Genomic DNA, 24,837 nt, shown 5'->3' with positions numbered 1-24,837 from the left:
CAACAGCACTACCTGCTGCACCACTACGTCGCCGCCCATTCTGAATTCTAATTTAAAATAAAAAAAAAAGTAAATGTAATGAATTATATTGTTCAGTGCTGCGACACCAAGAAGGTCGCTGGTTCGAGTCCCAGCTGTGTCAGTTAGCATTTCTGTGAGGAGTTTGCAAATTCTCCCTGTGTTAGCGTGGATTTCCTCCGGGGTGCTCTGGTTTCCCCCACAAACCAAAGACTTGCGCTATAGGTGAACTGAATAAGCTAAACTGTCATTCCTAAAAATTTCCCTATAAGATTTATTATTTTATATCAGCATAATCATGAGTACTAGTACACCTCAGCACTCGTAGTCACAGCACTCACACATTTACCTCACACTTTGTCCAATTACGGCCAGTAAACAATGTCATATTTTCCTGCTAATCCCTGGTTAAATACAAGCCACATTTGGCAGCTTATTTTGAAAATGTGCCCTAAAACTCCACCACTCTGTTTGGTATTCTGCACAGGCACATGGCACAAAGCTTATACTTTTGTGTCTGACTGAATGACAGTGCTGCTATACAGTGGACACTTGGAGTGTATCATAGATGTCCAGGAATAGCTCGGGAGAACGACACCATTAAAACCGAGCAGGGGTGGAGAATTGCCAAATGACAGGTGCGGAAGGGTGGAGAGAGAGAAATCCAAGTCATCTCTCCAACCTGAGCTGCAGGTGGCTTACACTTTTGACAACAGCCCCATAGCACAGATGTCTCAAATCCAGGAGAAAGGGGGGGGTTGTGCGGTAGCGCAGAGACGTCAGTTCTGTTTTAAACAATGGGCCGCCCTTGACAGAAAGACAAGAGGACTTTAGTGATGATAAAAGGGGACAGAAAACAATCAATTTATGTTGAACATGTGGACGTGTGGAGGAGCGATGGGTTTCACCCTGCTGGCTTCTCTTGACAGCTCAGCCAGTGTGTTTTCTGCATGAGTGGGAGACTCCAGGGGTCTCCTTTCTTGTAAGTCAAGAGCAAAGAGTTACATGTGTGCTATTATATATTGTGGACAGCTATGAAAACTTGACTTCTACATTTTCTGAAGAATATTATCGGGTCTGGCTTGGTTATTTTAAACCGCCACTTTGCTATGACATTTTTTGTGGTGTTGCCAAGGTGTTGAGATGAATTTCAACCATTATAGCTGGTTGCTTAGGTGTTCTGGTGGATTCTAAACATTCTGGCTGGTTGATAGTTGGTTTCTGTAGTGCTCATATTGTTTTCAAGCGTTCTTACTGGTTAATAGGGTGTTCTGAAAGATTCTAAACATTCTGGCTGGTTGTTGGGTGGTTTCTGTAGTGTTGAGGTGGATTTCAAGCATTCTTATTGGTTGCTAGGGTGTTCTAAAGGATTCTAAACAACAGGACTGGTTGTCAGGTGGTTTATGTAGTGTTGTGATGGGTTCCAAGCATTTTCAATGGTTGATAGGGTGTTGTGAAGGATTGTAAACATCCTGACTAGTTGTTAGGTGGTTTCTGTAGTGTTGAGATGGATGTCAAGCATTCTCATTGGTTGCTAGGGTGTTTAGAAGGATTATAAACATTCTGACTGGTTGTAAGGTGGTTTCTGTTGTGTTCAGATATATTTCAAGTATTCGTATTGGTTGCTAGGGTGTTCTGAAAGATTCTAAACATTTTGGCTGGTTGATAGTTGGTTTTGGTGGTGCTTAAATTGTTTTCGAGCATTATTACTGATTGCTAGGTTATTCTTAAGAATTCTAAACATTCAGGTTTGTTGCAAGGTGGTTGCAATGGTGTTCAGATGGATTTCAAGCATTGTAGCTGGTTGCTAGGGTGTTCTGAAGCATTCTAAACATTCAGACTAGTTGTTATGTGGTTACTGTAGTGTTCAGATGGATTTAAAGCATTTTTACTGGTTGCTAGGGTGTTCTAAAGGATTCTAAACAACGGGACTGGTTGTCATGTGGTTTCCGTAGTGTTGCGATGGATTCCAAGCATTTTCAATGGTTGATAGGGTGTTGTGAAGGATTGTAAAAATCCTGACTAGTTGTTAGGTGGTTTCGGTAGTGTTCAGATGGATTTCAAGCATTCTTATTGGTTGCTCTGGTTGCTAGGGTGCTCTGAAAGATTCTAAACATTCTGGCTGGTTAAGAGGTGGTTTCTGTAGTGCTCAAATTGTTTTCAAGCATTCTTACTGTTGCTAGGGTGTATTAATGAATTCTAAAACATCAGGTTGGTTGACAGGTGGTTGCTTAGTTGTTCTGAAAAATTTTAAACATTTAGGCTGGTTGCTAGGTGGTTTCTGTAGTGTCAAAATTGTTTTCAAGCGTTCTTACTGGTTGCTAGGGTATTCTTAAGAATTTTAAACATTCAGGTTGGTTGCCAGATAGTTGCAATGGTGTTCAGATAGATTTCAAGCATTCAAGCTGGTTGCTAGGGTGTTCTGAAGCTTTCTAAACATTCTGGCTGGTTCCTAGGTGGTTTCTGTAGTGTACAGATGGATTTGAAGCATTCGTACTGGTTGCTAGGAAGTTCATAATGATTGTAAACATTCGGACTGGTTGTTAGGTGGTATATATGATGATCAGATTTCAAGCATTCTAGCTGGATTATATAAGGTTGGTTGCTAGGTGGTTGCTTAGATGTTCTGAAGGATTTTAAACATTTTATCATGTTGCTAGGTGGTTACTGGTGTGGGAAGATGCATTTCAAGCATTATAGATAATTACTAGGTGGTTGCTTAGGTGTTCTGAAGAATTCTAAAGAATCGGGCTGGTTGCTAGGTGAGTGCTTAGGTGTTCTGAATAATTCTAAACATTCAAACTGGTTGCTAGGTGGTTGCTTGGGTGTTCTAGAGAATTCTAAACATTCAGGATGGTTGCTAGGTGGTTGCTTAGGTGTTCTGAACATTTTTAAACTTTCTGACTAGTTGTTATGTGGTTTCTGTAGTGTTCAAATTTATTTCAATCATTCTTACTGGTTGCTATAGTTTCTGACCGATTCTAAACATTCTTAAGCAGGTCGCACACCAGAAGCAGCGCCGCGACACGGCGCGTACATGACAGTTTAAAGTATCACACACCAGACGCGCACATTCGAATGATATTTAACATGAAACTAATCAGATGGCGCTCTGTGGCGCGGCTGAAAAATGAACTGCGTCCTGAGCCGTCGCCGGGCGCCGCCAACAGCCGCCGACTTGCAGCGCCGGTGTGTGTATCCTGATAGAAACCAATGTTTAGAATTCTAAAATACATGGCGCTGCGCGGCGCTTCGCCGAGCGGCGCTTCTGGTGTGCGACCTGCTTTACTGTTACTGTTTCAAGCATTCATACTGTTGATATGGTGTTCTGAAGAATTCTAAACATTCCAACCCAGGCTCATTCTGAAAACGTAGTCCAGTGGGCGTTTCTGGAGACCGCGAAATACATCCCGGGAGGTATGTATTTGTGCAGTTTTTGTTTTCGCAAATCCGCGAGAGGCCGCTGTGTGCACTTTTTCATATCTCGAGCGTCTCTCACGAGTGCCGTTCGCGCCCGCGCTGTTCTCGCGTCAACCCACCAGAGGCCGCTGTCTGACTGACCGAATGATTGACTGCACGACCGGCCAATCGGCTGACCCACCCTCCTCCTTCCCTGAACCCAACCAGTTTTACCGATTGAACCGCCCGCTCACTTCCCTAAACCCGAGCAACAATTTGAAAAAGCCGTCTAGAAAAAGAAAAGCCTTTTTTTTTTTTTTTTTTTTTTTTTTTTTTTACCATGCTTTCGGATTTCACCATGTTCTCACCCTGTTATGAACCCGTTCGCTTTATTTTTTGGATTCTGTTTTTGTCTTACCTGGTTTCTGGAACCGTTCTTCCCCGGACTCGAACCCGGACGCCTTTGTCAATTCCTCCTCTCTGCATCTGAAGTCCGCCGATGCACACGATGAGCTGACTGGACAAACTGACTGCAGCAGGAAAGCCCTCCACACTGAGTTTAGTGGTCAGCCGGCAAGCACGAAAGGGAACGGCGTCACACCGCCCCGTAGCGTTCGCTTAAAAAAATGAAATGCAGCCATACGTACCTCCCGGGACGTATTTCGCGGTCTCTAGAAACGTCCGCTGGACTACGTTTTCAGAATGAGCCTGGGTTGAAACATTCAGGTTGATTGTCAGGTGGTTAAAAATTGTGTTTAGGTGGATTGCAAGCATTCTATCTGGTTTCTATGGTGTTCTGAAGAATTATAAACATTCAGACTGGCTCCTAGGTGATTGTTCTGATGGATCTTATAGTAAACTTCAGAACGATTGCCGAATGGTTGCTATTGTATTCATATATGATTCTAAGAAGACCCATATGATGGATTACAAACAATCTGGTTGATACAAGATGGTTGCTATCATGTTCTCTTTTTAATCCAAGCATTCTGATTAGTTACTAGTCAGGTAGATTGTTGCTGTTATCCGGTAGAATGGTGTTACCAGTGGTTGCTATGCGGATGCTATACGAATTATTCTGTGCGTTGCCAAAGAACTGATACGCAGTTGTATTGTCGTCGACTGCCAACCCTTGTAGGGTGTTCTGCATGTTTGCTACGGTGTTGCTCGGCTGTTACTGTGGTATTTCTATCTTGTGGTTCCTTGGCACCTGTCATGGGCATCTGCAAGTGTTTAGAAAATGAATAGCACATCTCCACTTGCCAAGCTGCACAATTTCAAGCATCAATCTTGTTTGTGAAGTAAACAGCTCCTACTTTGGGTTATGGCTTTTTTTTTTCATATCATTAAACCGAAGAACGAGAAGTAGTAATGACGATACTTGCAAACCACTAATTAATAAGCACATCATGCCAGCTAATGAGTGTGTGCTTGATTATTTTAATTGGTTGGGGTAGGTCAGGATTATTATTATTAATAGTAGTAGTATTCTGTTGTGACTGTTTGGGTCTGTAATAGAGTAACACTGTTCAAAGCAATTAATTAAGGGGTTCTGCTTTCTTATATCCCATCTCATTACAGAAATGAACAGGGAGTGGAAGACAGTAAATAAAACCTGCAGAGACATGATGTTCATTTTGTTCTGTTCCTCAACAGCACGATTCCTGGACTCCGGGATGGATGGAGTCTTCACTGGAATATTAGTCTTCCTCTTGAGTCATGCAGGACAGTTCAATCGACTGATCAAAACACAGTCTGTGCAACATCTGCAATTACAACAGAGAGGAAAAATCTATGACGTCAACGGCAAAAACCTATGGAGCCAGACCTCAAAAATATCACAAACATAATACATAAGGTCAAATTTAATCAGAATAAAATAGGCAACAATAGTGAGTTTAAAAGTGAATTAGATAATAAATGGATTTACATCACTAAAGCAGTAAAGATCATGGGATATATACAGTGCATCAGGTAGCGCTTCACTTTTTCCACAGTTTTTTATGTTACAGGCTCATTCCAAAATGGATTAAATTCATGTATTTCCTTAAAATACTACACCCAATACCCCATAATGACAATGTACAATGTTTTTTTTATTATTTATTAAAAATAAAAAAGCTAGAAAAATCACATGTACATCAGTATTCACAGCCTTTGCTCAAAACTTTGTTGATGCACCTTTGGCAGCATTTACAGCCTCACGATTTTTTGAATTTGATGCCACAAGCTTGGCACACCCATGTTTGGGAATTTCTGCCTATTCCTCTTTACAGTACCTCTCAAGATCTATCAGGATTGTTGGGAAGCGACAGTGTACAGCCATTTTCAGATCTCTCCAGAGATGTTGAACAGGATTTAAGTCTGGGCTCTGGCTGGGCCACTCAAGGACATTCACCGAGTTGTTGTGAAGCCACTCTATTGATATTTTGGGGTGTGCTTTGGGTCATTGTCCTGCTGGAAGATGAACCGTCGCCCCTGTCTGAGGTCAGGAGCACTCTGAAGCAGGTTTTCATTCAGGATGTCTCTGTACATTGCTGCATTCATCTTTCCCTCTATCCTGACTAATCCTCCAGTTCCTGCTGCTGAAAAACATCCCCACAGCATGATGCTCCCATCACCATGCTTCACTGTTGGAATGGTATTAGCCTGGTGATGAGCGGTGCCTGGTTTTCTCTAAACATAACACCTGACATTCACTCTAAAGAGTTCAATTTTGTTCCCATCAGACCAGAGAATTTGGTTTCTTATGGTCTGAGAGTCATTCAGATGCCAAATTCCAGGCAGGGAGTGGCTTCTGTCTGGCCACTCTGCCATATAGGTTTGATTGGTGGATTGCTGCACAGATGGTTGTCCTTCTGTAAGGTTCTCCCCTCTCCACAGAAGAACGCTGGAGCTCAGACAGAGTGGCCATCAGGTTATTGATCACCTCCCTGACTAAGGCCTTTCTCCCTCCGATCACTCAGCTTAGATGGCCAGTCAGCTCTAGGAAGAGTCCTGGTGGTTCCAAACATCTTTCACGTACAGATGATGGAGGCCACTGTGCTCACTGAAACTTTCAGAGCAGCATAATTTTTTCTGTAACCTTCTCCAGCATTGCAGCCTTGTGCCTCCGGACAATCCTGTCTCTGAGGTCTACAGACAATTCCTTTGTCTTCATGCTTGGTTTGTGCTTTGACATGCACTGTCAACCCTGGGACCTTATATAGACAGGTGTATGCCTTTTTAAATCATGTCCAATCAACTGAATTTACAACAAGTGAGCTCCAATTAAGCTGCTGAAACATCTCAAGAGTGATCAGTGGAAACAGAGTGTACCTGAGCTCAGTTTAGAGCTTCACCGCAAAGCCTGTGAATACTGATGTCCATGTTTACACAAATTTGCACCAGGGCGAGGCAGTGGCACAGTAGGTAGTGCTGTCGCCTCACAGCAAGAAGGTTGCTGGGTCGCTGGTTCGAACCTCAGCTCAGTTGGCGTTTCTGTGTGGAGTTTGCATGTTCTCCCTGCCTTCGCGTGGGTTTCCTCCGGGTGCTCCGGTGTCCCCCACAGTCCAAAGACATGCGGTACAGGTGTATTGGGTAGGCTAAATTGTTCGTAGTGTATGAGTGTGTGTGTGAGAATGTGTGTGCATGTTTCCCAGAGATGGGTTGCGGCTGGAAGGGCATCCGCTGCGTAAAAACTTGCTGGATAAGTTGGGGGTTCATTCTGCTGTGCAGACGCCGGATTAATAAAGGGACTAAGCTGGCAAGAAAATGAATGAAAGAATAAAATTTGCACCTATTACATTTTTTTTTTTTAACATTGTCATTATGTGTAAAATTTTGAGGAAATAAATTAATTTAATCCATTTTGGAATAAGGCTGTAACATTAAAAAATGTGAAAAAAAGTAAAGCGCTATGAATACTTTCCAGATACACTGTCCAATTCCAACATAACAATTTGATCACAGAGGTGATCAATGATATTCTGAAAATGCCAGCAGGTGGCAGCAAGTGATTGCATCCCTGAACGAGTCATTTATTTACCTGATTTATTTAAATCAAAGATTCGTTCAGTAAGATTTGCTACTGAATGCACTCAATCCAGCCATTTGCGAATGACAAGATCATCGTACTCAATATCACATATATATATTGTTAATCAGCTCATTTAATTTACGGCTGTTGCATTTATATTAGGCCTACTGATGTCTAGTCTGCTGGTCACCACAAATTCATTCGCTCAATGCTGTGCAATGTGACGTCTACCACGGATTATGAGATCTGGTCAGCAAAATAAATCAGATAACATGCTAAGATGATTAAGTATGGTGAGAGTCTGAATAGATGTGGCAGTCTGTCAAGATAGAATTGCTTAAAACACCTTACCATGATGTTATTTTAAATGACAAATGTCTAATAATACTGCTAAAATGATTTATTTTATTTGATATAAAATAATGATAAGGGGGATGCGTTGGCGCAGTAGGTAGTCAGTTGGCAATTTTGTGTGGAGGTTGAATGTTCTCCCAGTGTTCGCGTGGGTTTCCTCCGGGTGCTCCGGTTTCCCCCACAGTCCAACGACATGCGTTATAGGTAAATTGGGTAAGCCAAAATTGTCCATAGTGTATTTATGTGTGCGAATGAGTGTGTATGGGTTTCCCAGTGATAGGTTGCGGCTGGAAGGGCATCCACTGCATAAAACATTTGCTGGATAAATTGTCGGTTCATTCCGCTGTAGCAACCTCAGATTAATAAAGGGACTTAGCTGACATGAAAATGAATGAATGAAAATAATAATAAATAAATGGTGGAGATTCTTGAGTTTGGTCAGTAGGGAGCGTTTTAATTGATGGATTAAAAACTCACCGCGATTGGCTAATCAGAATATCCTCCAAAAAAGGATGTACACGAACCATGTCCTGCCAGGAAAGTCTCAAAAATACAGCACATAAATTCAAAGAACTCATTCAGTAGTTGCACATTCAGTGGTTTATACATCAGTTAAAAAATAGCTAACACTATTGTTTTTGTCCAATGAAATTAAAACAAAGTGTATTAGATATTATTACCAGCATGTTAAGTTTAAAAGATAGCACCAGCAGTTTTAAAGATACCTACACTCCCGCCACTTTATTAGGTACACTTTTCTAACTTCTCGTTATCACACATTTCTAATCAGCCAATCACATGGCTGCAACTCAATGCATTTAGACATGTAGACATGCTAAGGATGATCTGCTGCAGTTCAAACCGGGCATCAGAATGGGGAAGGAAGGTGATTTGAGTTTGAACCTGGCATGGTTGTTGACGGGCTGGTCTGAGTATTTCAGAAACTGCTGTTCTACTGGGACTTTCACGCACAACCATCTCTTTACAAAGAATGGTCAGAAAAAGAGAAAATATCTAGTGAGCGGCAGTTCTGTGGGTGTAAACTGTGGGGGCATACTCTATCAATTATTTATTTTTTTATTTTTTGACATCACGATCAAATCTTAGGACCAATCGAATGCTCTCTAGTAACTGACATGGCCCGCCCCCTTCAAAACATTTCTCATTTGCTTTTCATTAGATGTGCTTGAGCTCAACCACTCTCTCTGGCAAAGCAGTGATAAAACCCTTTTTGGTGTTTTGCTTTTTAAAGAGGAGCTAATAAATGTCCTGTTTTAATGTTTCAGTTGATTTCACGTAAAAAAAAATTGCATTTCTTTAAATAAAAACAGCATATATATTATGTCAGAGAGTAAAAATGACAAAATTTTGAGTGAACTGGCCCTTTAATATCAAGACAGGTTGAAGCTAGAGAGAAAAAAAACTGTGAGGAAACTCAGTGTCTCATTCCAAGCGGACAGTGCAGTTCTTACGGTGCACAATCTCCTGGAATTCAGATGAGAGATCCGTCCAAACCACTTTGTTTTTGAGATGCATTCACTATCTCTCTTTCTCTCTCTCTTTCTCTCACTCTGTGCTGCAGTCTCTAGAGATTCACTTCATCTAACAACAAACAGAGCCCCAATTTTTGAGCCACTGTACTCAGCTTTTGTGTCTGCATCAAAAAAAAGAAGTCCATTTAAAGATCCAAGCAGCACCGAATGCTTGCATTGAATATAAACTGAGTATTTTAAAAGAATAATAATACAGGAGCCTACTTTAATATGTTTTTCTCAATTTTGCTATACAATAATGTGTTGTGTTAACAGGGATTGTCATCACTAAATAGAAAATAAACATGTTTATCTGTGTCCGTTTTTACTGTGTGTGGCATGTATTGTACTAAAGGGCAACAAGAACCAAGCAGAACACATCGATATTATAAATGCAGCAGTACATTTTGACTTGATACAATTGCAATATTATAGGTGCTGTATGTAAGTTTTGACTCTTCTAAAGCATAAAAATACCATAATACTGCAGATATTAAGGAAACATGCCAAGTCAACATTCTTGTTTATCTGAAATACAATGCTTAAGTCAGATATTCTGCTTTAAAAATGTGCATTACGTGCCAGAACGTCTTTGTTTGTTTTGGATCTTTTAACCCGTCCACTGCCAGTTTAGCCAATCACATTTCAGCATCCAGGGTTGCCTTGGCGTATTTACAGATTTACAGAATATTTACAGTGTATATTACAGATTCAGAGTTCCACAAGAGGTGGTTATTAATTAGTAAATAATATAAATATTATGAACATAAAATTTACGTGGAATAAATAAAACGCCGTGTCCTAACAACATGCTACGTGAAGAGATTTGCAGAAAACACAGAATAGTACACTCACTGCACTCCAACGAAACAGTAAGCTTTAAAATTGAATTATTACAAATCAAACCTCTTTAACATTATTAAATGTACATGCTGAATCACTGATATGTGTTGGTTTGCACTGAGTCACAGTTCTTAAGTTCAATTTCAAGTGTTTTATTTTATTTTCAAGATGTAAGGTGAACTATCTGCTGCTGCTTTCAGTAGTATGCCAATAAATGTCATGTAAAATGCCATTCAAAGTCGCATTATTACCATTTAACACTGAATAAAGCACATAAGGTGTACCTGAGGGGATCATTGTCATTTATCCTGTTGTTCAGCTGTAAAAAAATAGAAGTCATTTCTAAAATATACATTTCAGGTGTTGGTTAGGACAAAAACTCCTTTTAGTATCAAAAATATTCCTTCTATGGTGTGTCGTTGCTTTTAGTTCAAATCAGCAAACACGTCAAACTGGCAACCAGCGATTGCGTAGAGTCATCATAGGAGTAGCTGAGCGAAAATGTGTTTTGATCCAGGAGTGCAATACCTAGTTCAACCACTGGGTGTCAAACGTACATTTAACCCCAACATCTAACTTGCAACGGTTCCAGAAAGTAGGTAAAACAAAAGCAAAAGTCAAAAAATTAAATAAACCAGTAAATAACAGGGTGAAATGTGGTAAATTCTGAAAACGTGGTAAAAATCAGGCAGCTTCGAGGGCTTTTCTTTTTCTGGATTGTTTTTGAAAACACTGTTGGTTGGGTTTAGGAAGGAGTAATCGGGTCAATCAGTGCTTTTGACAACATGATCGGTAGGATTTAGGAAGGGGTGATCAGGTCAGTCAGTGCTTTTGGAAACACTATCGGTTGGATTTAGGAAGGGGGTGATCAGGCTAATCAGTGCTTTTAAAAACACTATCGGTTGGGTTGAGGAAGGGGGTGATCAGGTCAATCAGTGCTTTTGAAAACACTATCGGTTGGTTTAGGAAGGGGTGATCAGGTCAATGAGTGCTTTTGAAAACATCAGTTGGGTTTAAGAAGTGGGTGATCAGGTGCTTTTGAAAAAAAACACTATCGGTTGGATTTAGAAAGGGGTGATCAAGTCAATCAGTGCTTTTGAAAACACTATCGGTTGGGTTTAGGGATGTGGCGGGTGATCAAGTCAAACAGTTTTTTAAAAACTTTGGGTTTAGGAAGGGGTTGATCAGGTCAATCAGTGCTTTTGAAAACACTATCGGTTGGGTTTAGGAAGTGGTTAATCAGATCAATCAGTGCTTTTGCAAACACTATTGGTTGGGTTTAGGATGGTGGTGACTGAGTTAATCAGTGCTTTTGAAAACACTATTGGCTGGGTTTAGGGAAGAGGGTGGGTCGGGTGATTTTTTCAGTCAGTCAGTCGACAGCATCCTCTAGTGGATTTACTCGAGAACAGCAGGCATGAATGGCACTCTCGAGAGAAATTTGAGATCTGAAATGCATACACAGCGGCCTCTGGTGGTTCGTGTAAATAAAAACTGCAAAAAAACAAAAAACAAAAAAAAAGCATATCTTCTGGGAACATTTTGCACTCTCTGGAAATGTATACAGGGGTATATATCAATAATGAGCTAGGTTACATCAGTCACACCAACAAAAACTTCTGTTTACTAAAATGCTAAAGATTAGAGCTGGTAAATGTCAATTACAGAATTGCAGGGAGAAAAAAAAACTCCAAGATGTGTAAGACATGGAAAGCGTTGTTCAAAGAGAGAGAAGAGAGAATTTCAAAGAGGAATAACTCTGAAATACGTCTAAAAGCTTCAAAGGGCTAAAAAAACGAGTACCTTTACATATGATGATCAGCCTCAGCTTCCATATTAAACCTGTATCTGAAGATACAGAACAATCCAATGACTTTACCCTGGAGACAGGAGGGGAACACTTCAAACATAAACACACTTAAGCAACTACATCAGAATTCAGTATATTTTCATCAGTCGTAAAAGCTTACAAAACTGTGCTAACAGACTTCCTCGTATTTGAGAGCAAGTATTCTGGGGTAACGCATAAGCCAATTGGAGGCCTGGATTTGAAGGGTTTTGCCTTCATGTTTTGGTATACATACATGTACAGTTGAAGTCAAAATTATTATTATTATTATTATTATTATTATTGTTGTTATTATTATTGTTATTATTTTTCATATTTGTCAAATGATGTTTAACAGAGCAAGAAATTTGTCAAAGTATTTCCTATAATGTTTTTTTCTTCTGGAGAAAGTCACATTTGCTTTATTTAGGTAAGAATGAAAGAAGTTTTTTTATTTTAATATCAATATTTTTAGCCCCCTTAAGCAATTGTTTTTCTGATTGTGTACAGAACAAACCATCATTATAAAATAACTTCCCTAATTACCCTAACTTGACGAGTTACCCTTATTAACATAGTTAAGCCTTTACATGTCACTTTAAGCTGAATACTAGTGTTTTTTACTATATCTAGTCAAATATTATGTACTGTCATCATGTCAAAGATAAAAGTGACTTATGTGTAATACTACAAAAGTTTTTTTATATCTTCAGATTCCAGTGGTAAAAACTGAAAAAGGACTATTATTAATTATTGAGAATAAATCTTAATGGATAATACCTGAGTGGCAAATTAGCATATTAAAATGATTTCTGAAGGATGATGTCAACATGAAGATAAATAATGCTAAAAGTGCTTTGCATAGCAGGAATAAATTCATATTAATTTTAATTTATTAAATTAATGTTTGAATTATTTCATTAATTTTTCATTTCTTATTCACAGCAGTTTTAAAATATAATAATATTTCACAATTGAATTGCATTTGCTGTATTCACCCAAAAATGAACATTTTGCCATCATTTACTCATATACATGACTTTCTAATCTCTGTGGGACATGTCACTAAAATGTTTTGATTTTAGGGAGACCAAACAAACATTTCTTAAAAAAAATAAATTAATTAATTAAATTTAAAATTAAAATTAAAAATAAATAAATAATAAAAAATAAAAATAAATGAATGATGTTATCTATTCTCTGTGGGGGGGATGACAGTTTCACTAAAACACTTTGATTTAATGAAGACCAAATAGTTAATTAAAATAATAATAATAATAATAATAATAATAATAATAATAATAATAATAATAATAATAATAAATAAATAAATAAATAAATGTTGTTTGAATGAACGAATGAATGAATGAATGAATATTGTGACTTTCTAATCACTGTGGTTAAAAAAAAAAAAAAAAGATGACAGTTTCACTAAAACATTTAAATTTTATGGAGACCAAACATATTTCTAAAAAATAAAATAAATAAATAAATAAATAAATAAAATAAAATAAAACAGAATATAATAAAATGAAATTATGACTCAGTAGAATCACTAAAATGTCACTAAAATGTTTCAGTTTTTTGGAGACCAAACAGACATAAAAATAAAAAAATAAACAAACAAATAAAAACATTAAAAAATTAAATAAATAAATGTTATGAGTGTTTTACGTGACTTTCTAATCTCTGTGGGGAGAAAAGATGACAGTTTCACTAAAATGTTTTGATTTTACGAAGACCAACCAGACATTCCTAAAAAAAAATTATAAGTGTTTTATGACATCTGTGCTCTTGTGTAAAATAGACCAAGAACAATCATAAATCTAGAAAATGAAACAGAATAAGTATGTTCCCTCTCGCCGAGTGTGTATGATGAAACTATTTCTCTGCATTGTGTGGTGTGATTCTCTCCACTGTCCTAATATAGATGCAAACTGAGAGTATTCAGAGTAGCAGAGGCTTCAATGCATTAATGTTCCCTCAAAGAAAAATACATTTTACAGCTGCAATCAAAATGTGAGCTCCGTCATTTTTATGCTAAATTTTTTGTCATAATTTATGCATTAACAGTTTTACAGTAATAAAAAAACACTAATATCATGAAATAGTAATAAAACAACTGATTTCAATTAGAATATTTAATTTCCATATTTGAATATTTAAATTGAGAATGAATTTTGGTTAAGTTACAACCCCATTACTCCAATATTCAGTCACACAATTCATTCATTCATTCATTTTCTTGTTGGCTTAGTCCCTTTATTAATCCGGGGTCGCCAAAGCGGAATGAACCGCCAACTTATCCAGCAAGTTTTTACGCAGCGGATGCCCTTCCAGCTGCAACCCATCTCTGGGAAACATCCACACACACACGCTCATACACTACGGACAATTTAGCCTACCCAATTCACCTGTACCACATGTCTTTGGACTGTGGGGGAAACCGGAGCACACGGAGGAAACTTACACAAAGGCAGGGAGAACATGTAAACTCCGCACTGAAACGCCAACTGAGCCGAGGTTCGAATCAGCAACCCAGCGACCTTCTTGCTGTGAGTCGACAGCACTACCTACTGCGCCACTGCCTCGCCCAGTCACACAATTCATTATTCATAAATAATTAACTCACCGGCAACAACAATGCCATCTTCCATGACGATGTTTCACATAAGACATCGTAGGATGCCAAATTGTTCGATATCGCCCAACCCTAGTGTCTACTAAACTAATCAAGTTTGCTATGCAGAAAACAAATGTGTGCTCATTTATTTGAAGCAGCCGACAGAGTTGTTTTAGTAATTGTAATTAATACAGTATTAGTTATGTTAATAGTCTCTTTGTCTCACTCATGCACACTCGATCTATCTTGCGCAGATTCTGTCTCGTAAGCACACTTGGCCTCTCGTGCACACACTTGGTGTACTTCACACGCATTTAATCAGAATTAAGGTTTGTTTTCTTTAAAAATCAGCAATCTCCACTGGCTGATTCATATCCGATATACAGTGGGTTTCAGATTGTACAAGAAGCACTGCATTAAATTACATTTTTCCTGTTATGTCATTATATTCAATGGAGCTTCTGAACTAGGCTGCCGATTCTAACAGGCGTGTGTATTGTGATACAATACTTTCATCTCAGCGCCAACCGCAACCAAAACCAACCAGACTGAGATGCGGAGAATGAAACAGCGCGATGCCGACAGAACAAAACAAACAAGAGTACAAAAATGCACAGACCCCGCGCACCCGCATCAAGCGGGAGAGTGCACGGTCTGCTCGCACTCATGACAGCGCGCACACAGATACACACACAAAATCAGAAAACAAGTGCCCAACCCGAGAAAACTCGAGCAACAGGACAGGACAAGACAGAGCTGTCCGGACTCTGCCACCAAAACAAGAACTTAAAAGACCAGAGTGGCAGAACCCTGACATATATACTATATGTGAGATGAAGAACGCGTTTCGTTAAACATGTCAATGATAGACATGTCTAAAAGCATAAAGCTGCACAGCACTTGGACCTCATACTTTTCTCTTTATAACAGGACATAGATCAGAAATGGACTTTTATGCAGCAGGACCACAAAGACGAATGGCGCTGGACACACGTAGAGGGAAACAGCTTGCTCTCTCAAACGTTTTCATATTTGAAAAGAAGTTAAATGGATCCAAAGAGAGATTTTTTTTAGCTCATTGTTATAAAGGCCTTGAGTTTTACCTCCTTCTAAACTGGATTTTATGTTGAATTTGAGGCAGATACAAATAAACAGTTGACGCCACTTAGAGTGAATGCCAGGTGAGGTAATCATTTTTATGTGTATCCAACGTTATCTGTTGCCAAATCCTCCACTAGACCATCAAAAGTCAATTAATTATTATTGCCAGCCAATTTTACAGTAATGTCAGCAGTGTGGCCTAATGGGATAATCATACAGTCATAAAAATGCCTGGAACCAGTGTTGTGTTTGAAAGCCAAACTAGTACAGACTCACACTTGTGTGGGTAAATAACATGCTGACAGTCGTCTTTGCACAACATGTTAATGTTTATTTACAATGGTCAAGATAAAAAGTAGCCCATTGCTAAGTTCATTATTGAATCTCTGATTAAAACTATTTCTGAATTAGCATAATTTATTATATGATGATAGTAAAGAAATGAATTAGTCCTGGGCAAAGAATAATCATCATTAATCGCATCCAAATGAAAAGTTTAGATATTATTAGTCACCCTTTTTTCATTTTTAAATGTTTCCCAAATAATGTATAACAGAGCAAGGACATTTTTCACAGTATGTCTGATTAAATATTTTCCTCTGGAGAAAGTCTTATTTGTTTTATTTCAGCTAGAATAAAAGCACTTTTTATTATCTAAAAAAAAAACATTTTAGGGGCAAAATATTAACCCCTTTACGCTATAATTTTTTTTTTTTGTATGGTCTACAGAACAAACCATCGTTATACAATAACTTGCCTCATTACCCTAACCTGCCCAGTTAACCTAATTAATCTAGTTAAGCCCATAAATGTCACTTTAAGCTGTATAGAAGTGTCTTGAAAAATATCTAGTTCAATATTATGTACTGTAATCATGGCAAAGATAAAATAAATAAGTTAGTAAAAATGAGTTATTAAAACTATTATGTTTAGAAATGTGTTGAAAACAAATTTTCTTTTCGTTAACCAGAAATTGGGGTTGAAAATAAACTGGGGGGCCTAATAATTCAGACTTCATATTCAATTTAGAAATAGTTTTGAAACAAATCTTTGTGCCTAATAAAGTAAATGAACTATGTAAAGGCTAAAGGATGTCTGTGTGTACAACACATTTCCCTATCCACAAGAGTGAAAGTGAAAGTCAAAAATGGGGAGGCTCATCTCTCATTCTCCTGCTGTAGATGCTCTATATAACAGTTTTCTCTCTAGTGAAGCGTTCAGTTTTTTCACTTACAAAGTCCGGCATGTAGCAAATGCGCTATGGTGCGACGCAACTGACTCTTAAAGGGAATGGGAGATGAAACTCTGATTGGCAGCCCCATGCAGATACTATCCAAGGGGCATGGTGAGGTTAAAATTTAGTATTTTCACAGGTTAAAATTTTGGGGTTTGTCGGGCGACGGGGGGGTTAGGGGGGGCGGTAGGGCGGGGGTGTCGCTGGGGCACTTTAGATCATTTTGTAAGGGCACTTTCTATCCAAGACCTAAAAGGGCATGTGCACTGCACAGGTTGAGCTCTATGTGTGCACGTGCCTGCTGATTGGTTTATTCTCAAAACACACCTATAACTTATTAAGAGAATATGCTCAACCCTGTTAGACCATGCGCTGCGGCGCAAATTGGATTTTTCCGTCCTTAAAATAGCAAAAGTGGATTCTGACACGACCTTAATGCTTTTGCGTCCTGCGCTTTGGACTTTGTGCATGGATTAGAGCCCTTAGTCTGTAATAGTTAAACTGTATGTATGTAACCCCACCAGTCCTACACCACCCAACCCGCTCCGAGCTGGGATCGAACCAGCAACCCTCTGCATAGGAGTCAGTTGCTCTGACAAGGAGGCTAAAAAGACCCGGGTCTCTAGTACCTGTTGCTAGAGCACCTTTAGAGGTCAAAGGAGTGAGGTTTACCTGCATAGCACTAACTAGCTGGCCTCCATTACATATAGATTAATAAGCATCTACTATAGGCCTTACTTAATGTCCTAGTGTTTTACAAAGCCTCAGTTTTCGGATAATTGCTATTTCAGCCTTTTCCCATGTAGTTTTTTTTATTATTTTCTTTCTTCTCCTCTATTTCTCCAGCCATCGTCCCCTCTCCAACTCCAGAGGCAGATGAGCAGACAGCTGTGCAATATCCTCTCTCATCCTTCCTCTGACCCGCGTCTCTCTTTACACCTCCTCCATCATTCACTCCCCTGAGCATGTAGACGTGACTATCGAGAGGATGGACAGTTTTAATACCGTGCTTGCGCCCCCCCAGGGATCGGTTACCCCTGAAGATATTACAAGCTCCAAAATGAATCACATCCATTTCTCAGCGTGCGCAAGATGACAGGACTGAGACCCAGTTTGAGGGCCGAGTCTCTTTGCAACCGTTCGCAAAGTAGAAGCGAAGGATCACAGAGCCATGCCCACTCCTGTGACCCATAGTGAAAATAGCACAAGCCGCCCCATTGATACTAAGGAAATTACAAGAGCCTTAAAGGTCAGTCGTGACATTTTTTTTTTTTTTGCTTGCTTTTTAATGTTTTATCATTCATGTTTGCACCGCAACAGAACCCTGGACTTGAGTCATTAATATGGTTGGGACACACTGATTTTGGATATTGGCAGACGTGAAAACCGCATTCTGTAACTCTAAGTACTGTCATAAAATCACCTAAAGATACGTTTTTTTTTTTTTTTGTTTTTTTTTTTGTCGGTATCAATATGTAACTTTAACTAAAAGCTACAGTGTAAAAATAATTATGTACAAATTATAGTTTTAAAAAGCCAGAATTTTCTGTAAAATGTATGGTAGAAACAGTAAAATTAATTTAAAAATTTTATGGTATTCCCAAAACAATCTCACGGCAATTCGTAACGTTTTGATTTATTGGCTAATTCGTATGAATTAGTCCGATCTAATTCGTACAATTTAGTACGATTTGCTCATCACCCAATGACGGTTGGGGTTAGGGGTGGGGTTGGGTGCCACGCCTCCTTTTTTAAATCGTACATTTTTGTACGACTGAACTCGAACTGAATTAGCCACTAAACTGACAAAACTTAAATACTTGCGTTTCCTCATGAGATCAGGCTGGTATTTCAATCATTTAAAGGACTTTATTAATTCATTCATTCATTCATTTTTCTTCGGTTTAGTCCCTGATTTATCAGGGCTCGCCACAGTGGAATGAACTGCCAACTATTCCAGCACATGTTTTACGCAGCGGATACCCTTCCAGCTGCAACCCAGTACTGGGAAATACCTGTACACCCTCACATTCACACACACACTCATACAAACAATTAGCTTACCCAATTCCCTATTGACTTGTCTTTGGACTGTAGGGGGAAACTAGAACACCCAGAGGAAACCTGCGCAGACATGGGATGAACATGCAAACTCCACATAGAAAAGCCAACTGGTCCAGTCGGGACTCAAACCAGCGACCTTTTTGCCGTAAGGCGACAGTACTGAGCCACCATGCCACCAGGACTTCATTTTACTATGCCTGATACTACTTTTGCTTTTTTAAGGATTGGAAAAATGGTTGTCGCACCAGACGCATGGTCTAAAAGGCTTGTCCTTATTCTCTTAGTAAGTTATGGGTGGATATCGGGTTTCACATTTCCAGTTCCTTTTACAGTAGGAATCAGTTGTGTTGCACCATGGCACATTCAATATTTAAAACATTTAAAAAAATAAACAAATAAGGGTGTCATGGGGGCATAGTGGGTAGCCTCACAGCGAGAAGGTCGCTGGTTTAAGCCTTGGCTGGGTCAGTTGGCATTTCTGTGTGGAGTTTGCATATTCTCCCTGTGTTGGCATGGGTTTCCTACGTGTGCTCTGATTTTCCCCACAGTCCAATGACATGTGCTATAAGTGAATTAAATAAACTAAATTGGCCGTAGTGTATGAGTGTGAATGCAAGTGTATGGTGTTTACTATGTGGCAAGTTTATGGGTGTTTCCCAGTGTTGAGTTGCAGCTAGAAGGGTATTCACTGCGTAAAACATATGCTCGATAAGTTGGCGGGCCATTCCGGTGTTACGACCCCTAACATAAGGGACTAAGCCGAAAAGAAAATGAATGATTGAATAAACATTAAAAAGCCTATCTTCTGATAGCTACTTACAGCAGGATAATGTGCCATGTCAAAGCCTGAATCATCTCAGACTGGATTCTTGAACATGACAATGACTTCATTGTACTCAAATGGCCACCACAGTCACCAGACCTCAATCCAATAGAGCACCTTTGGGATGTGGTGGAATGGTAGACTCACACCATGGATGTGCAGCCGACAAATCTGCAGCAACTGCTTGATGCTATCATGTTAATATGAACCAAAATCTCTGAGGAATATTTCTAGTACTTTGTTGAATCTATGCCATGAAGGATTAAGGCAGTCCTGAATGGAAAAGGGGGTCCAACCTGGTACAAGTAAGGTGTACCTAATAAAGTATATTATGTTTTTCATATATTATTTAAATTTAAAAAGATTTGAAACTATATACTGCTTTAAAGGAATAGTTGAAACTAAAACAAACATATAGTAGAAAAATATGATAAAAACACAAAAATAAGTAAATAATAAATAGGAAAACTAAATAAAATATAATTTTAAAAATGCATGAATTACAATACCTTTAAATAATATTAAATTGATTAAAATTACATTAAAATTTTACTCGCTTAGACTGATATCTTAAATGATGAAATATTACAATGACCATAAATATTCATAATTTAAAAAAACAATAGTATTCTAAATGAGTCAGGCTTTAGATATGATGAAGTAGGATAATAAAACACAAAAGCTATTATAAATATTTTAATTCTGAATATTTATAATATAGTGATAAACAAGCAATTTTTATTGCTAACCAAATTGTAATGTGAGTACTAAATATTTAAATATAATGAATATTCTATTCTCAATTCATTTTATTTGTAAAAATGTTTTTTTTTCTTAGAAGCAAATACATTCAATTTTAAAAAGTTTATATAAGATCAAAAACATCAACAAGACACTCAAACCTACAAACATTGCACTCATAGTACAAACTCATACTGTACATCATAGAAATACAATCAGGAGCAAATTAAAACAATCAGACTTTCTAGTATGCACAAATCTCCACTACAACCAAATATAGCCAGACTATTTTTTCAAGGCAGCACAACAGGATCTGACTTCCAGAGCTAAAAAAGCTTAAAAATTCTCTCATAGAAAAAAAGTATTAGTCAACAACGACGGCAAAAGAAAAAACACCTGCAGTCTCAGTCTCCAAAAACACCATCAGAGGTTTTAAAGATACACATTCAATAAGCAGACTGAGAAATAATCTGTCAAAACACTCAGATCTGGCAAAATGGGATAAAAGAGGATGAGGGACATTTATAATCATGGCTGCGACACTGCTGGCTGCGCGGGTTATGTAAACACAGACTATCAAATGTTCCCCTCGTGTCTCAAAGCACTCAAAGACAAACAAGACTAAAATAGTGGAGGAAACTGGAATTATTTTACTGAACAATGTCAAAAAAGGCTGTGTGAAAGCACCACTGGAACAGTGGATGAGACTTAATAATTCATTTTAAAGACAATTAGAATTTTTTGAAACTGTGTAATGCGTTTAATTCATTCCAACATAGTGGAAAGATGCAAAACTAGTAAACACACATGCTTTGTTTCCAAATCTCAGTACTAAGGAAGACAATCCCAAAAAAGCACTTCAACAAGCTGGGTGGGGAAATGTTATTCAAGATGAAACACAAAGTATGAAAAGTTGATCCAGCAGGACTGGTTTGGCTGTGGGTCAGTAATGGTGTGAGGTGGCATTTCTTTGGAGGACCCCACATGCCCTCCATGTGCTCACCAGAGGTAGCCTGACGGTGCCCAGATGGGATCCTCAAACCCCTGGGTTCAGGCCCCGGGTTCCTTCTAAGGCAAGACAATTCTTGACCTAATGTGGCTGGAGTGTGTCAGCAGTTCCTGCAAGATGAAAGCATTGATGCTGCGGACTGGCCTGCCCGTTTCCTAGATCTGAATCCAATTGAGCACATCTGAGACATCATACTTCACTCCTTTAACAGACTGTCCAGGAGTTGGCGGATGCTTTAATCCAGGCCTGGGAGGAGATCCCTCAGGAGACCGTCCACCACCTCATCAGGAGCATGTCCAGGTGTTGTAGTGAGGTCATAAAGGCACATGGAGGCCACATGCAAGGATTTGAGAAAACACATTGAAATGTATTATAAAATAAAATACCAAATACCTGAACTTTAAGTGCTTCAAAATAAACTTAAAAATAGAGCAGGCACTAATGTATCAAAAAAAAAAAAAAAATACTAGGGCTGTCAAAATTAGCACGTTAACACAGATAACGCAGTTGCAGTTTTTTTATTTCCATAGTGGCCGCTTTGGGCAGCAGAATAGTGAGCAAACCCCCTGGTCCTCACATTTATCCGCTACACCCACCTCAACTCACCCACCTACACCCCTCTCTCACGGTCCTCGGCCTTCCATACAAATAAAATGGCGTGATTGCCGTTTGCCTAGAGCGCCAGTTTAACGTTCAAAGAAATATGGATAAGATCAAGGACGCACTTTTAGAAGGAAAGTTTCAGTATAAAACAATTAATGTCGCATCACCAGGCTATCCTGCGTTTCCTCCAGAGTTTCATGCATTTTCGGTTGTTTCAATTTTTTATATTTAGACTTTAACTGCAGTTCAGCAGTTCACTCTCATTCAGCATATTTTCATTCAAGATGTTTTAACGTAATTTGATACCGCATGGCGAAAGAAAAGAAAAAACATTTCGGGACCCGTGTGATCCTTTAAGGTAATCAATAATCGCTGTTTACTCGGTCGACTCTTAATCAGTATCATCTTAATCATCAAAGCTGAGTATTAGTGTCCATGTAAATGAAAGTGCCAGATGAATTTGCAAGCTGTCAAAGACAGCCCATTTCTCCTCCTTTAAGCTGCGTCCATGAGCCTACAAATGTTTCATTTAGTTTGACGTGTTTCTCCCCTTTTGTAAAGTGTCTGCTTCACGTTGGTGTGTCAGAATATTTGCTTGTGAAATACTGTCATACTTTAGAACGCTTAGTTTAGGCAAAGATGAATGCGATCGTTGATGAATCTAAAGGAATCCCTCTCGTTCACCAGCACTTCGTGCGTTGTCTGTGTGTGTGTGTGTTTGTGTGTGCATGCGTGCATGCGTGTGTGTTTATAGTCCACTACGAATCCAACATGGAAACCATTTTTGTTTGTTATTGGCATGGATTGTTTTGAAATTCAAATGGCACTTACATGCCTGTGTTTTTATTTCTGTAATAAATACAGCATTTTGTGATTAATCATGACTAATGACAAAAAAAAGTGTGATTAACCACGTTAATTTTTAAAATAATTTGACAGCCCTAAAAAATAATATATTTTTGTATTTTGAAAATACTACAAAATACTTTAAAAAGCAGCATAAAATTTCTTCACAAACCTTCTATCAATAGGCATATTTGATCAATCTCTCTACCATTAAACTGACTTAGTGGAGTACACAAGGTCTGATAACAGGTTTTCTCTGAGTAAGTTTAAGGCTGCGTATCCTCATTCACCTCTATTGTACATGAGGAGAGATTCATAAAAATGTAACTTGTTTTTAATTCGTTTTAGTATTTTTTATTTTTTTTTACAAATGTCATAGAGTCCTGGAGATGATGTCTTTATTTACTGTAAAAAACCCTTAATTTAGATAATGAGTTGGATTTTATTACGTTTCAAAACTTTTGCAATTGAAATCTTCAATACTCAATGCAAAAATTATGATTTCTAAAAACTACTAAAATCTCTAAACAGGGTTTCTGCAGATATCATAATGTCAAATGTAAGACTTTTTTAGATTTTTTTAAGACCATTAAGTATTAAATTTAAGATCTATATCACAATATTAAAAAATGCATACGCATGAATAGAAAATACAAAAATTACAAAATTAGTGGCAAATAAATCTCACACTCGTACTCACACTAGGTACAGTTCCCTGGAACCGGGCCAAAGCACGCTTGTCCCCCCTCCCGTCTCTCCCAATGGCCCGCGCTCACACCACAATCGGGCCTCTGCACGCTTACGTCATCGATGCTGCGCTGTTCAGTGAGAGCTCTCTCACTGAAGCACAGAGGAGATTTTTCTAGTTATATCGCTTCAGGGGTTTGTTATGCAGTGACATGCAGTCAAATATTTCGCCAACCAGTCCTTAGGGATGCGGTGACACGCAGTCAGATATTTCGCCGGACAGATCCGCCACTTTTGCCGCTTATAAACAATCATAAAGCTCTCGTGCTGCAGGAATGAGGAGGTCTGCTGAAGGCGCGCAGCTGTCGTGCAGTGAGGGGTTTGCGTCTTTAATAATCTACGGCAGTTTGCGTTCACTGAACAGTAAGAATGATTAATAAATCCATATGAAACAGTCCCTTAAAAGTCACGTCTCGCTTTCAGTTTTGGGCTTTGGCGCGTTTTGCAAAGCCCAAGTGAACCGCGCTCAGGCACAACTGTTCCAACCGGGCCAGGGCCAGCCAAGTGAACCGTGCTTGAGCCCGATTCAGCGCACTCACACTTCTCAATCGATCCGGGAAACGGGCCTGGGCACAGTACCGATGGCATAGTGTGAGTAGGCCCTAAGTGGTCTTGGGCTGCAGTGTAATAAGGCTGTGGCTTAGTCCCTTATATATGAGAGGTCTATAGAGTGGATAGAACGGCCAACTATTCCAGAAATGCATGGCCTTACAGCTGCAACCCTGTACTGTGAAATACCCATACATTGTCACATTCACAGACACACACACATTTAGTTCATCCAATTTACCTACTGTATAGAGCATGCCTCTGGACTATCAACTGGCCGAGCCATCACTTGAACCAGCGATCGTCTTGCTGTGAGGTGACAGTGCTAACCACTGAGCCACTGTGGCGCCACTTCCCTGTCAAATCATTTAAAAAAATCATAAGTAATTATCATAATTATTATAATAATAATAACAATAATTTCTTACATTTATCTAGCACTTTTCTGGGCACTCAAAGCACTTTACACAATGGGGGGGAATCTCCTCATCCACCACCAGTGTGC

General features: G+C 38.8%; 1 long non-coding RNA gene across 5 annotated transcripts in view; it reads right to left on the bottom strand.

Annotated features, from left to right (window-relative positions):
- LOC141385756 (uncharacterized) overlaps positions 1-24,837 on the bottom strand; it is a 227,233-nt gene that overhangs the window by 106,223 nt on the left and 96,173 nt on the right. For 2 of the 5 annotated variants that reach the window (XR_012406723.1, XR_012406721.1), the window contains exon 4: positions 5,033-5,183. The exons of 1 other annotated variant lie outside the window; for it this stretch is intronic. This is a non-coding gene — a long non-coding RNA (uncharacterized lncRNA). Of the gene's footprint in view, positions 1-5,032; positions 5,184-20,557; positions 21,868-24,573; positions 24,689-24,837 lie in introns of those variants that run through there. 2 more of the 5 variants (XR_012406720.1, XR_012406722.1) reach the window with 2 other exon arrangements.

Source organism: Danio rerio, chromosome 5, assembly GCF_049306965.1.
Source record: "Danio rerio strain Tuebingen ecotype United States chromosome 5, GRCz12tu, whole genome shotgun sequence".
NCBI classification, from domain to species: domain Eukaryota; kingdom Metazoa; phylum Chordata; class Actinopteri; order Cypriniformes; family Danionidae; genus Danio; species Danio rerio.
The sequence above is the reverse complement of the archived record's forward strand: the minus strand, read 5'-3'. Positions and strand labels throughout refer to the sequence as shown.